At 38.5% G+C, this 14,688-nt stretch overlaps 1 protein-coding gene across 2 annotated transcripts in view; it reads left to right on the top strand.

The window, feature by feature from the left end:
• Positions 1-719: 719 nt before the first annotated feature.
• Positions 720-14,688, top strand: part of LOC137274458 (protocadherin-11 X-linked-like) — a 137,492-nt gene continuing 123,523 nt past the window's right edge. For both annotated transcript variants that reach the window (XM_067807652.1, XM_067807653.1), the window contains exon 1: positions 720-894. The gene's annotated coding sequence lies outside the window, so the exon portion shown is untranslated. The remainder of the gene's footprint in view (positions 895-14,688) is intronic.

Below are 14,688 nucleotides of genomic sequence, written 5' to 3'. Positions count from 1 at the left end.
AAAAGCATTATGGACGCTGAATTTGTTATTATGGGGAACACAGAATATTCGGTATATAGCACTCTGATAAGCTGATAAAGGGTTAAATGTATATTGTGAAACTTGAGATGAGCTGATAAAGGGTTAAACGTGTATTGTAGAACTTGAGATGAGCTGATAAAGGGTTAAACGTATATTGTGAAACTTGTTTTGTTCATCATGAAGAAGTTGACAACAATAATTTCTCTCCTTAGTTGTCTTCGAAACATTAAAAGAACATAAACATCTACCAGTAAAAGGACTGTTTGCTTGGTGTCAGAGCAGAGTGAGTGACATGAAATAAACATCTTTGAAGTGTATGTCTTCATTACAAAGTTCCTCTAATTTCTGGAGTACCTCTTACATCCTTGCAATTAAATCCCTGCTTCACCCCGCACCCTTCAACCCCCTCCCTTCACCCTGTCCCATGACATACACCGAAAGCTTTGCCCATTCACAAGCAACAAATCACGCACTGCAAGAGACATGCAATAAACACGCTCTCACCCATGTCAACATGACCAGATTTCTTCCATGTGATGCTACTGTTGATGATGTGCTTCTGTTTTGACTGGCTGTTCCAAGTCACATGACCATCTGCCCGCCTCACTTAACCTGTCAATCATCCCAGGGGGCGGAGCAATGTCTCTATGGAAGCACTCGGTTCGAAAGGTAGCAGGGATGTGCTTAGCGTTGGAGTGAAACAAACGTGCATCTTGTAAAAGGTGATACTGGCGTGATATCAGCGTGTAGTGCTTAGCGGTATATATGACTGTTAAGAGCAAGCGTTTCACTGTCTATAGTGAATAGGGATGTGTGTCTCCTACAATTGAATATAGTGGATTACATATAGCATTGGAGATAACTTTGTGAGAGGTAGGTTTGTGCTTCTGCTTTGAACAATTATGGATAATGACTGTTAGTTCCATTAAAAAATATCCAAGAGCATGAAGGAATTCGTCAAGTTTTAGCAAAATCAAAATAGATTTTCTTTGAAAGGGTAAAGATAGCTGGAGGGTTTTTCAAGCAAATAATACTGTGATAAGTCTATGGAGTCAGTTGCACTGTTGGAGTGAGTGACATTTTGTGTACAATACTTTTGGAAAAGTGGATTTCAACTTTGACATTTATCACAAGTTTATGTTGATTAGGGTTTGACTTTAATCCATAATTTCACAGAGATAATTTTGTTTGTGGTGTTGAGTAAGATTCGAGGAAACATCAGATAATGAAATAATCAAGAGATATATGTTATTCAGACTTTGATGACTAAATTCATTTGGTGATTTGGTGGACATGAATTTGTCCTTAGAAAACCCAAGAGATTAATTCCCTTATGAAATGTACCCAAGAATAGATAATGATCACTTTAATCATTCAGTTATTTTTATGACTTTTTAATCATATCCTGTGATTTAAGTAGAAAATTTTGTATTAACTTCAACTGATACAGACACTGATGTGAAATAAATGTCACCATAGGTAATAATATCAATGTCTGGATTCAAATGGTAATTACTAGCAACAATTCTTGTCCACAAAATTGTCCAGAGAAAGAAATCTGTGCTTTAGATACAGAGAATATAAAAAGTGGAATCAATATAAACCGAAATGTGGTATGATTAAGCTGATATAAATCATTAATGTCAAACAGAAATGATTGAACAAAAACATACAAGTTCTTTGAATTTGCTTTGATAGTTTGAGCTCTGTTTCAGATGTCTGGACCAGAGGATATGTTTTCTGTACTAAACAAACAAACCTCTCTAAATCCATGAAACACGGCACTGCGTAGTGACTGGATTTCGCCCTGAAACTGTCAAAATCCATATCTTTGCACATACCATTGTATGGGACTGAGACCAAGGTAGAATATGGCTAAAATCAATGTTGCTTGATATTCGTTTGAAATGATTGGGTTTTATTTTATAATCTCATGTAACTAACAGTCAGACTTTGAAAAGCAATAGTATGCTTTCACATAAAATATAATTTTATAATACCAATTATCCTTTTGAATCACTGAGACCCAAAACTCAGGAAGGGTCTGATATCAGATGCTGAACAAGTAAAGTATTCTTGTCATTAAATGACATGTTGATATAATGACCATTAAATTCCTTTCCTTTCTTCAATGAAAAGATGAAGACATCAGGTGCACATGTTTTGCTGGAATCAAGAATCATTTGAGAACTATGCATTGACGATTGATCCAGAAATAGATATGTACACAGAGATGCATCACTTCTTGCTTTGATAATTTAACTGGAAATAGTCATATAAGTTGAATGACTTGGATGAGAATTTCAAATACCATGACTTCTATTTTCTAGATTTTGTGTCAAAATGCATATTCTTACATCAGTTCTTGAACACTTTCAAATCTGTAGGGAATTACATTGATGGTCTGGACACAAGATCATGTCTCTTTCAATATCAAGGATTTAGTGTACATTCTTAATCACCCATGTCTGTTATGAATTATAAATGAAGCATGAAACCAGCAGTGAAAAGTCACATTGGATAATTCTGGATTTGTGGTATCGTAAGATATGGTCTTTAGTCTGATATATTTCGGTATTGTTTGAAATTGTGTGATGATGATCTGTTGGAGTTACAGGTTTGAAAGATGGAATGGAATTTGGATGTATTGATTTTCCACAAACCCTTTATAGCTTAAGATTTATCCTGAGACTATCTTATCAGTTTAGGAATAATATCCTTATCAGTTTTAGAAGACTATCCTTCACTTACAGTGTTTCACAGCTCAATTTGCCTTTTGTTGATACTGAATTTTTAAAAAGTTCAAGAACCCCTGAAACAACTTGTTTACAATTTCAACCATGGCTTTTTAAGAATAGCTCTGAGTTTGAAAACCAGTTAGTAAATAATGTTCCACAGATTTTAAGGAGCGCACATCGAAAATGTCCTTAATAAGGGTGACATAATGTTGGATTGCCCTTTTCTATATCTTCTCTTGAAATTTTAATCTATAATTAAACAGTAATGAGCTTCTGAAATCAATTATACATAAAGTAATGTAATCAAGCAAGCTCCTTTCACAGAGGATTAGGGGGACCCCTTGTGTTGTCAGAGCAGGAGTAAGGGGTGCTGGAGAGGTTCCATATGCCTTGAAGACTGTGAGCATCCTACAGCAGAGACAGTGCCGTAGCTAGTCATCAGTTGCCCCTATAATCAATGCATTCCTCTCCCACTGCAGTGGGAACCACATCACGAACTGTAGCAGCAATGCTGTGTAACCGCAGAATAAAGTCTTGAGAATTCTATCAGACTATCACTGGCTCTGTATATTCTCAGATGATTATTGAATCCGTTTTCTTTGGACTGAGATAGTAAAATTCTAATATACAGCTTCCGAATTCCATCCATTGTGTGTTGAGGGAATACAGACTTGGAGGATGAAGGGCACAGCTCTTTGACATGTCTGAGGCTGGCAGGTTCAGTTTTATTAGAAAAGGGACACAGATTTTAATAATGTGAAAGCTAATGTCATAATAGGATTGCATATGGTCTAAATGTTCCCATTTAAGACTTTAATCATTGTTTGTAGTAAAGGGTTATAAGGGATGTTAGCATGGTCTTCTGAGACAAATAATGTCTATTTTCTCCAAGTGGGAAAGTAAAGTATCGACATTTAGAAAATTAGATTTGCTTTCGGAATTATATTTTTTTCTTTGTGGGGTGTATTTCAGGAATATAGGGTTTCAGCCACGAGACGACACAGATCTGTTTGTTGGCATCCTGGTCTGTGTGACAGCCAGTAGTAACTGGGAAGTAATGTTTTATTTGATGGTATTGTTTCATCATCGGAGAACAAGCAGGGAAGGGGATAGGCATGAAGCAAGGAAGTAAACTGGGATGGGTGGTGAAGTGACGGGGATTGAGTACAAATTATGTGGTCATCACTTGATTAAGGGGATTTGAAATTCAGAATTTATTCAGAATCAACATCATTTCTTATGGAAAGTGTTTTAACATAATCACCTCACCAACTTCACATGCCACTGATGTGAGAAGTAAGTTCAAGATGTGAGTTTGGTTTCTGATGATTTTGAGCAGTGTTCATTAATATCACACCATGTAGGAGAAATGAGTAAAGCAAGGTCTTAGATGATCAACACTCCAGTGGAATCTTCTAGGATGGGTATGGTGCTGACTATCCTAGACACATGACCAGGGTGCAGGGGTAGCCTTGTGGGTAATGCAATGGTAAGTAGTAGGGGTGGGGACAGTTACGGACAAAGAGTGAGTGAGTGAGGTGAGTTTTATGCTGCACAGCAATGTTTCAGCTGTATGGTGGCAGTCTGTAAATAATCGAGTCTGGACCAGACAGTCAAGTGATCAAGAACATGACCATCGATCTGCACAACTGAGAACTGACGACATGTCAACCAAGTCAGCAAGCCTCACCACCAGATCCCGTTAGTCACCTTTTACGACAAGCATGGGTTGCTGTATTCTACAACGGACATTCACGGGTCTATTGACAAGGAAATTCAAGAAGGAAACAATAAAGCTTCAAGTAAACCATGCATCTTATTTTGATGGGACAAACTTGTATAGTGTATATAGCATCAGGTGGGTTATTGTGAGGATGGGGGTAGCGGATATGGATGTGTATGCTTGTGCATGGGTATGTGTGTACATGGATGTGGGTACAGGGAGATGTTTGTGGATGTGGGGGTAGGTGTTGTTGTGGACATGGGTTTGAGTGATGGGTGTAGGGTAAGCAATGGACCTTTTCTTGATTTGCCTAAAGGTAGAGCCTGGTGCTACTTGTAAATTTTTATAAACTTTGTGTGTGGGGTTTAGGGGTTCATGCTGGAGAAGCTCACACAGGAGTAACATAAACTGGAGAGGAGTTCTCATTTAGACTTTGAATGAGGGAAATTAAATGGGTAAGTTTTTTATTTGGAACATAAGACCTATACTAGCTACGAGTATTGATTGAGCAGAACGTGGGGCAACACAGCAAGGGAGCTTTCAACTGAACATAGGTACGAGTATTCACCAAGGGGATAGATTTGGAGATTGTCAATATGGACGGAGGGAAATGTGGATGGTGTAAAATCGTTTGAAGAATTTCACCTAAAAATATAGGAAAAGATCAAAGTATAGGAAAGATACAAAGGACATTGATTTTGTCAGTTACGGGTGGGGGGGCTGACAGACTGTGGGAGGGAGTTGGGGTGGGTTGGGCAGTTGGTTGATCTGTTGAAGTATCAAGGTTGATTCCTGATAAAAATAAACTATCGACTCCAGTGGACAGTAATTCCTGACAATCACAAAACAGATTTCCTTGATAAGGAAGTATAGGGGATGGGGAAAAGAGAGATGAAATAGGAGAAGAGATCTGGTTAGTGAAATGAGAAAGTTAACATGGGATAGTCAATATTATATAATTGATTTAGAATGTGAATTTGAAAAGATGCGTTGACTGAACATGGTTCTTGTATAGTATCATGTAATTCAGATTTTCCATCATGGAGGACGTGTGATTTGATACTAGAGTGAGTTTCTCTGAAGTTTAAACTGGCAATCAGAGAAAATGATTCACAATTTTCAGGAATTTAAATATAATAACAACCAGGCACATCTGTTTTGGTTTGCTTGAAGCCTGAATAATTGTTAAACATGATTGAGTCTTGCTGATACTACAGACCAGAGACTTCATGTAATATCAAAGTCAGGTTCACATTTGTAATAACCTTTGAAAGCAAAATACAATATTAACTTTTCCGCTCCATGAATGTGACAGAATTTTCTTCACCAATGTTTTTTTCTGTCATTCCTAATGTAGCATCTGAATATTCTGATTGCTTTTTAATGAGATAGTGATTGAAATGAAAATCAGTTTACACTTGTGATGTTGGTTGTAAAATTCCCAGTATATGCATGTATTATGATCTTTTACATGGTTAGCATTGATTTGAAGGAATAAAGGAATATACGCCACAAACTCCCATTTCTTTCTCAGGTCTGTTTTAAAGTGTATCTCTCATTAAACTGATCTCTTTTTTGTACAAATATGATCATGGTTACTTAGTGTCTGTTTCAGACATGTGTTTTAAAAATGCAATATAAGTCTTTTAAACTAATCTGATGATTTTTGGGGTACATTAAAAATCAAATTGTATGCATTTTACAAGTTCCGTGCACATCTATTTGTTGAAAGAAGATACAAAAATAGTTATGATGTTTTTTTACCTATTTTATTGTGTTTGTATACATTTCCTGGTAATGGTAGAGTTTTGAAAGAAACTTTTCAGTAGTAAAACAAATAATTTAGCAATTTTGTCAAAAAAGATGATAAGATGATAACACAAATTTACTATGTCATTCAGCATGTTCTCTGTGTGAAAATGCACTACTATTTGTGTTTGAAGCAATGTGTGCATGTGGATATAAACCTCATGTACAGAGGCCTCCCTGTTAGTGAGTGAAACCCCTTGAAATCTCTCTGTCAGGACAGATCCTGTGCATAACCCTCTCTCAGTCACTCTTAGCCCTTTGAAACTGTCAGCCCTGTCAGTTAACACACAGCTGTGGTGGATCTGTCTTGCAGCCACTGCTAACAGCATTGCCAGGTCCCTTACTGCGCCTCCCTGTAACTATAGCCTAGTTTAGTGATCACGGACTTGTCACATCACACAGTGTGGTATCACAGCTAACGTTCCTGACTGAATGTCTAAGTGTAGATTTGTGTAACTGTAGGTTCCTGCTTTGACAAGTAGCTCAGAGTCCGTTCTGTAACTCTAGCTTACTGTAGGATCAAGAGCTTGTCACATCACACAGTGTGGTATCACGGCTAACCTTCCTGACTGAACGTCAGACTACAGATTTGTGTAACTATAGGTTCCTGCTTTGTCAAGTAGCTCAGAGTCCATTCTGTAACTCTAGCTTACTGTAGGATCAAGAGCTTGTCACATCACACAGTGTGGTATCACGGCTAACCTTCCTGACTGAACGTCAGACTACAGATTTGTGTAACAGTAGGTTACTCCTTTGACAAGTAGCTCAGGGTCTGTTCTGTAACTCTAGTCTACTGTAGTGATCAAGAGCTTGTCACATCACACAGTGTGGTATCATGGCTAACCTTCCTGAATGAACATCAGACTACAGATTTGTGTAACAGTAGGTTACTCCTTTGACAAGTAGCTCAGGGTCTGTTCTGTAACTCTAGTCTACTGTAGTGATCAAGAGCTTGTCACATCACACAGTGTGGTATCATGGCTAACCTTCCTGACTGAACATCAGACTACAGATTTGTGTAACAGTAGGTTACTCCTTTGACAAGTAGCTCAGGGTCTGTTCTGTAACTCTAGTCTACTGTAGTGATCAAGAGCTTGTCACATCACACAGTGTGGTATCATGGCTAACCTTCCTGACTGAACATCAGACTACAGATTTGTGTAACTGTAGGTTACTCTTTGTCAAGTAGCTCAGGGTCTGTTCTGTAAGCCTGGCATAGTGATCAATACTGTCACAGCCAGCACTGATGACAGAGTGTTACCTCCAGATTTCTGTAACTATCCCTTTCTCTCCGTGTACCTCAATCATTGTGTACTGAATGTTAAACACCAGATTCCTGTAAACACAAACACATCATTGCCACAGAATAACCTGTGTCAATTGCATTGCACCATGCTGGTGAAAATTACATGAATAGATCACTGAAAACTAAAGCTTTCTGCTGAGAACAGGAACTGCTATTATAGCCAGCTTTGCTTACTGAGTATCTGACTGTACATTCCCGTACATTCCTGTAAATGTACCTCTGTGAAGAAGTCCAGTCATTCCAGTTGTTGTCATGTAATAACGATGTATTCACCATTACATTATACCACAATGCATGTTAATATGACAGTGTGATCTCTGCAGTAGCAGACTAACCAGCACTTCCATGGAACATCAATTTCCATGATACCAATATACCTCTGGGGCTGCTAGAATAGCTTGCTGTGTGAGCCAGTGTGAATGTAACATCAATGAAAGCTGTATACTCTGGTATATTCGCATACACATATGACAATCACTACTGAAGTTTTAGAATAGCTTAGTGCATCATACACACTTTACACTAACCTACCAATGCTCTAGAATAGCTTCTTGCAGAAGGCAGTACCCTCAGTTGTAGCATAGAATCATAACTGTCTACCTCTTTTCGTCAATTTTACCTTTAGTCTGCTTTAATATTTTCACAGTTACAAATGGTCCCTTGTTTGAATCCTACATTTTTCCCAGTGATGACATTATCACCCTAATTCAGTGTGATGACACAACATGACAACATAATGTATGGTTCTGTGACACTGATTTACCAAGTCAGGCCTATAATCCCAACTCTGTGTAGAGATGCTAGACCCAGGGTTAAAATATGTGGACATCCTGTAGGTGACAGCCAGTCAGATTAGCACAGAGATCTGTACCATGTGAGTGAGTGTGTGAGTGAGTGAGTGAGTGAGTGAGTGAGTGAGTGAGTGAGTGAGTGAGTGAGTGAGTGAGTGAGTAAGTGAGTGGGTGAGTGGGTGAGTGAGTGAGTGAGTGGGTGAGTGGGTGAGTGGGTGGGTGAGTGGGTGGGTGAATGAGTGAGTGAGTGAGTGAGTGAGGTTGTATGCAGCTTTCAGCAATATTCCAATATCAAGGTGGGGGATACCAGAGCTTTACACATTGGATGCATGTGGGGAATGAAACTCAGATCTTCAGCATGATGAGTGAACACTTTAACCACTGAACTATCCCACTGTCCCAATACTGTTATAGCACATGGAACTTTGTCACAGACATCTGCATGTGCTACCATCGGTCAGTAATTCACATGGTGGTCAATGGTAAGCATGGATGTTTCATGACTAGAAGTTCCCCCACCAGCTATACTCTCAGTAGATCTATAAGTCATTGAGGCTGTCCAGTCTGAATCAACAAGCATGATTGATTGACCATGGTCATTCATAAGCAGAGTGTGTTCAGCTGTTTCTTGGTGCATTGGATGTTTACATTTAGGACTTGTCAGATTTTGAAAGGTACACTTGTTTCACTTTCAGGTGCTATGTCCATCAGGAAGTCAAAACATCTTGGTTATCTTCTGAAACTGATTCTGTTGTGAGATAGCAATTAAAATTACCGGAATATGAGCCTGGTCCCTTATTTTTTAAATGTTCATAGGCCGAGGAATTCTTAACTTTGATCAGAGCCAAGTACGGACTTAAGACGTTTGAGGGCTAATTTCAGAATAGCAAGCCTGACACCAGGTGTTGATGAAAAGGGCAAGTATTGCTCTATCATTATCACCTGTACTTTACTCAATTTTTATACAAATAAAAAACAATGACCCATTAAATTATCGTGACATGCAAGGTGGTCTTCAAGCATGAAAACGTAAATTCTCCATGACTGCCTTTCGCATCAGGTACAACATTGCAAAATAATTGGAAGGGCTTATTCACACATCAATATTTGCCTCGAGGTCTGCAGTTCCTGGACCATGTGTCATTATTGACAGTCACAACTGAGAAAAATTGCAATACATCTCTCCAAAGCACTGTTCACACCTGTGACTTTGCCATCAATACCAATCTCTTAAAAAACATGAAAAAAAATCCAGATCACTCTATACTGCACAGTTTCAGTGGAGCGTCAGAAAAACTGGACTCGTTCCAGCCAGAATGGTTCTTGCTTCTGATAATGTGCTTCAATAGATGCTTATAGCAGTTGGTCCTAGTTGTCAGATAGTAGTTTTACTACTAGCATCTTTCTAAAAGGACACTTACAGCACTTGTATATAATGACACTTCATGTACCACAACAGCTGCTTGTTATTGAAAGTCTTGGGGGAATATATGTCTTCATTCAATGCTTCTTTGTACAGAAATTTCTCTATATCTCAGGTTTGTTCTAGCTGTCACCTAGTGTCTTGGTTCAAAGCAATTACTCACAGGAGCAGTCAGCAGAAGAAGCGGATTCACTGCCCTGTGTAAACCTTATAGATGGTGTGTCTTTATATTACAATGATATAATCAGTGTGAGTGGTATGTTTTCAAAGCACATTGTGTATACAAGACAGTGCTGCATTGCCAGTTGTAGTTCACGTTGATGGCAATCAATTATCAACATAGTCAGGTGAATTAAGCGATAAATATCTTCAGCGACTGTACATATATTTATTCACTTATTTGTAATGGTACACTCATTCATTAATGTGGAAGGATGATATGAAACAACACTCAACCTTGCCAACCTGAACATGATGTATGTCTTCAAATAACTAATAGTAGGTTAACCATTTCTAGAGTTATAAAAGCTCAAAACCACCTACATATATACCAGACAGTCTCATCCACTGAAAAATGAAGCTGCAGTTCAAAACTGGATACTTTAATCATGAGAAATTAAACTAATAGCAGACATGAATCTTTATGCTGGTTTCATAGTATACAATGTCAGCTTTGATGGTCTGTAAACAAACATCCTTGTTTCAAGAAAATCTTCAGAAAAATGTCAAAGGTATACTTTACAGACTATGTAAATTTTTTATTTTAATCTCTTCCTTCAATAAACAATGCATACTGAGACTGACCTTATTTCCATGTTGTAAATAATGGACGATGAAGTGATAGTGTTCTTTTATCAACTGCACAATGGAAACTTTTGTCTTTACCTTTGTATGAGTAAATGAATGTTGTTTAATGCCACAGTCTGTAGAATATAAGAAACAGACAACAAAGTGATTGATAGCATGAGCAGTGTACCACATCACCACGAAATCATGCCATGTAATACAACTATATCGCTATGACCACCAGATACTAAGAAGTAACCATATATGAATCACAAAGGTTCCAGACACCTATGTTGGTACAACTAACAATCTACAAACCTGGGAAAGTGTCATCTGAAGTACAAGGGTTGCACTGCAAAACCTGGCCTCTTAGGTGCCATGACCCTGTTGCTATTAGTTACAAATCCATGATTACTTCATTATGATCTTCAGTATTGTCTACTCCCTTTTCATATAGGTTGGTACTAGGATGATACTAACATTTGTCAACTTCCTGTTCTTGTAGTTGGTACCAGTATGATCTTCAGTATTGGCAACTGTCTATTCTTGTAGTTGGCACACTTACAATCTTCACTATTGTCAACTGCTTATTCTTATAGTTGGTACAAGAATGATCCTAGGTATTGTCAACTGCTTATTCTTGTAGTTGGTACCAGTATGATCTTCACTATTGTCAACTGCCTATTATTGTAGTTGATACTGGTATGATATTCGCTATTGTCAACTGCTTATTCTTGTAGTTGGTACCTTAAAGTCTGATCTTCATTATTGTCAACTGCTTATTCTTGTAGTTGGTACCAGTATGATCTCCACTATTGTTAACTGCCTATTATTGTAGTTGGTACACTTATGACCGTCATTATTGTCAACTGCCTATCAATGTAAGCTGGCACCAGTATGATCATTAGTGTTGCCAACTGACTGACTGTGTAAGCTATTACTATGATGATGCTCAGTTTTGCTAAACTGCCTATCAATGTAAGCTGGCACCAGTATGTTCATTAGTGCTGCCAACTGACTGACTGTGTAAGCTATTACTATGATGATGCTCAGTTTTGCTAAACTGCCTATCAATGTAAGCTGGCACCAGTATGTTCATTAGTGTTGCCAACTGACTGACTGTGTAAGCTATTACTATGATGATGCTCAGTTTTGCTAAACTGCCTATCAATGTAAGCTGGCACCAATATGATCATTAGTGTTGCCAACTGACTGACTGTGTAAGCTATTACTATGATGATGCTCAGTTTTGCTAAACTGCCTATCAATGTAAGCTGGCACCAATATGATCATTAGTGTTGCCAACTGACTGACTGTGTAAGCTATTACTATGATGATGCTCAGTTTTGCTAAACTGCCTATCCATGTAGGCTGATGATGATCCTTGGTATGTAAGCTGTTACCAGTGGTGTAAACTGTGACCTGCATCACATAACCATATTAACCCATATTATCGTAACATGCAGTAATATGCATGACATACTGTTCAGAGCAGCACTTCAACCATTACATAGGGATTTCAGGACAGAATAGTCACCCAGCATCATAACCTGGTCCTAAATGATGACCTTTGGGTCAGATGGTCAGGTTCAGTGACTTGATTGATTGCATGGCATCATCCTGCACAGCATCAGATTGGGTTAAGGCTCCAGCAAATTGGCATTTGTAGAAAATTTAATTGAGGGCATTCAAACACTGGCTGTTTATCAATCTAAACATGTGTGATTATTCTAAATCTGTAGAAATAGTGTCTTCTCAGTTTCAACCCACACATTAGATATATCTAAACCTATTGTGAAAACAAGCCCCCAACAGAAGGGGATAGTTTTGTTTTACTTAATTATTCAGCATATGATAAGATATTAATTAATGTATGTAACAGATAAACATTATCCTATATACCTCAGATAACCTCAGACTCACTTAAACTGCCACAATTCAAGTTGTGCCAGTGTCATCAGGTCATGGTACCAGCGCCAGTACGGTATGCAATAAGCTGTAGATATGTCACTGTTTTTCCCTTCTGTACAGATCCAGGCCATTGCCCAAAGAACATGGTAATTTAGCATTGTGTTTGAGTGCAGCTCAGACAACCAGCTTGTTTTATTGGACTAGTTTTATCTCCCTCACTTCTGCATTGAGATGTTGACTCGACCTGGCTTAATTTAGCTTCTCATTTATTTTTTTTGTGGAGTTTTAGTTTGTTAGAATCAGCTCTAATTGCTGTCAGTGGTGACAGGGGAGATGGGAGTCCTGGTTGATTGGCAGAGGACAGTGGTACCAGCATGGCTTTCATTGATTCAGCATTGGGTAATCATTAATAGTAGATTTCAATTAACATCTAATGGTCATGTATAAAATTGAATGCCAAGGTTTCCAAACTTCTCTGAAACCAACATGATCTGTCTACTCCATGTTCCATGTATTCAGCACCTTGCTCTTGCAGAGGCAGGTGAACCCTGGGGTTATTTCCTTACAATAATGCTTGCTGAATTGATAGCACATGTTGGTAATGTTGACAAAAGGTAACAGGTTAAGGTGTTCACATGTGTTGAATACAACCTAGGTTTTATTCCTTTTTGGTTGTAGGGAAAGAGCATCTGTGCTAAGAGTTGAAAGTAGGTGTTGAGTCGAGAGTTATTAAAGTCATTCAAAGGGGATAATTGTTGTAACCTTGCCTGATTAGGATTGTTTGGCTCACAGTCAGTGTACAATCTCTGTGAATGTACCAAACTGAGGCATCATATCTGAAAAGGCATTTGTCTGGACAAGCTGACAAACAGACAGAGAAAGACAGAGAGGGAGTACGAGAGATAGATAAAGAAACTGAGAGAGAAAGAAAGAGAGAGAAAAATAGGTAATGCAGAAACAGAGAAACACACATGCACAATGTGTAACATTCTTAAAAGAGATGCTTGAGGTGGTGTGGTAGCCTAGTGGTTAAAGTGCCCCCTCAACATGCCAAAAAGATGGATTTGATTCCTCACATGGGTACAGTATGTGAAACCCATTTCTGGTGTCCCCTCCATGATATTGCTGGAATGTTGCTAAAAGCTGGGTAAAACCAGACACACTCACTAAAAGTCATATTTTACCTCACCTCTGTTGACCAATGCATTATCATAACATTAAGCTCAAATTACGAAAATGTGCATGCAAAATATACCATGGGGGAATATATTACTAAGTTACCCATAAAGTATTTCTACTTTCTTGCGTACTAATGTAACATTTCTAAATGTAAATGGCATCCTGATCTCACCAGAGACACTAGTGAAGACTCTGATACAAATTTCCAGAATCACCATGTCATCACCATCGACAATCATATCGGTAAATACAATTACACCATCACTCGCTGTTAGGATTATTGAATTAGGGTATGTGCTGTGTAGCATTGGGCAATGTAGTCAATACAAATGTCTGTGAGTTAGGTAATATCATATATCAGTCCACAGGATGGAATGGGCCATTTTCCTGATTGGTGTTCTGGAGAACGCTATCAAGTGTTCTCCCTGGTTATTGACATGACTAAAGCATTCATGACAGCATTCCATCTCCACGGGATCACAGATGTTGTGATTTTGTGTTGGTGTGGTGAGGTAGCCTAGTGGCTAAGGTGCTTGTTGAGGTCTGGGTTCAGTTCCCTTTGTGAACCCCTTTGCTACAAGTATCAAACAATACTCATCCACTTGATGGAACATTACACCAGCGAAAGGGAATGTGCACCTGCTCATGAATATGAGACATGGGTTTATTTCCACAGTTGGAAATAGTGTTTGGTTTGACAGTATTCCATCAATATCAGTGCAAAAGGAGGAGAATGAGACCCAGACTTTTGTCAGGCATGAGTGAGTGAGTGAGTGAGTTTTACACCATCTGAATATGGTTTCATCAATTTTCAGCAATGTTATGGCAGAGAACTATAGAAACTTGCTTCACAGATTATACCCTTGCCTGAATTTAACCTGGTTCTTTGACATGACAAGTAAACACTTTCACCATGAGGCTATCCCACTGTGGATGAGTGAGTGACATCACTAGGCTACCCCACTGTGGATGAGTGAGTGACATCACTAGGCTATCCCACT

This window comes from Haliotis asinina, chromosome 2 (assembly GCF_037392515.1).
Source record: "Haliotis asinina isolate JCU_RB_2024 chromosome 2, JCU_Hal_asi_v2, whole genome shotgun sequence".
NCBI classification, from domain to species: domain Eukaryota; kingdom Metazoa; phylum Mollusca; class Gastropoda; order Lepetellida; family Haliotidae; genus Haliotis; species Haliotis asinina.
The sequence above is the reverse complement of the archived record's forward strand: the minus strand, read 5'-3'. Positions and strand labels throughout refer to the sequence as shown.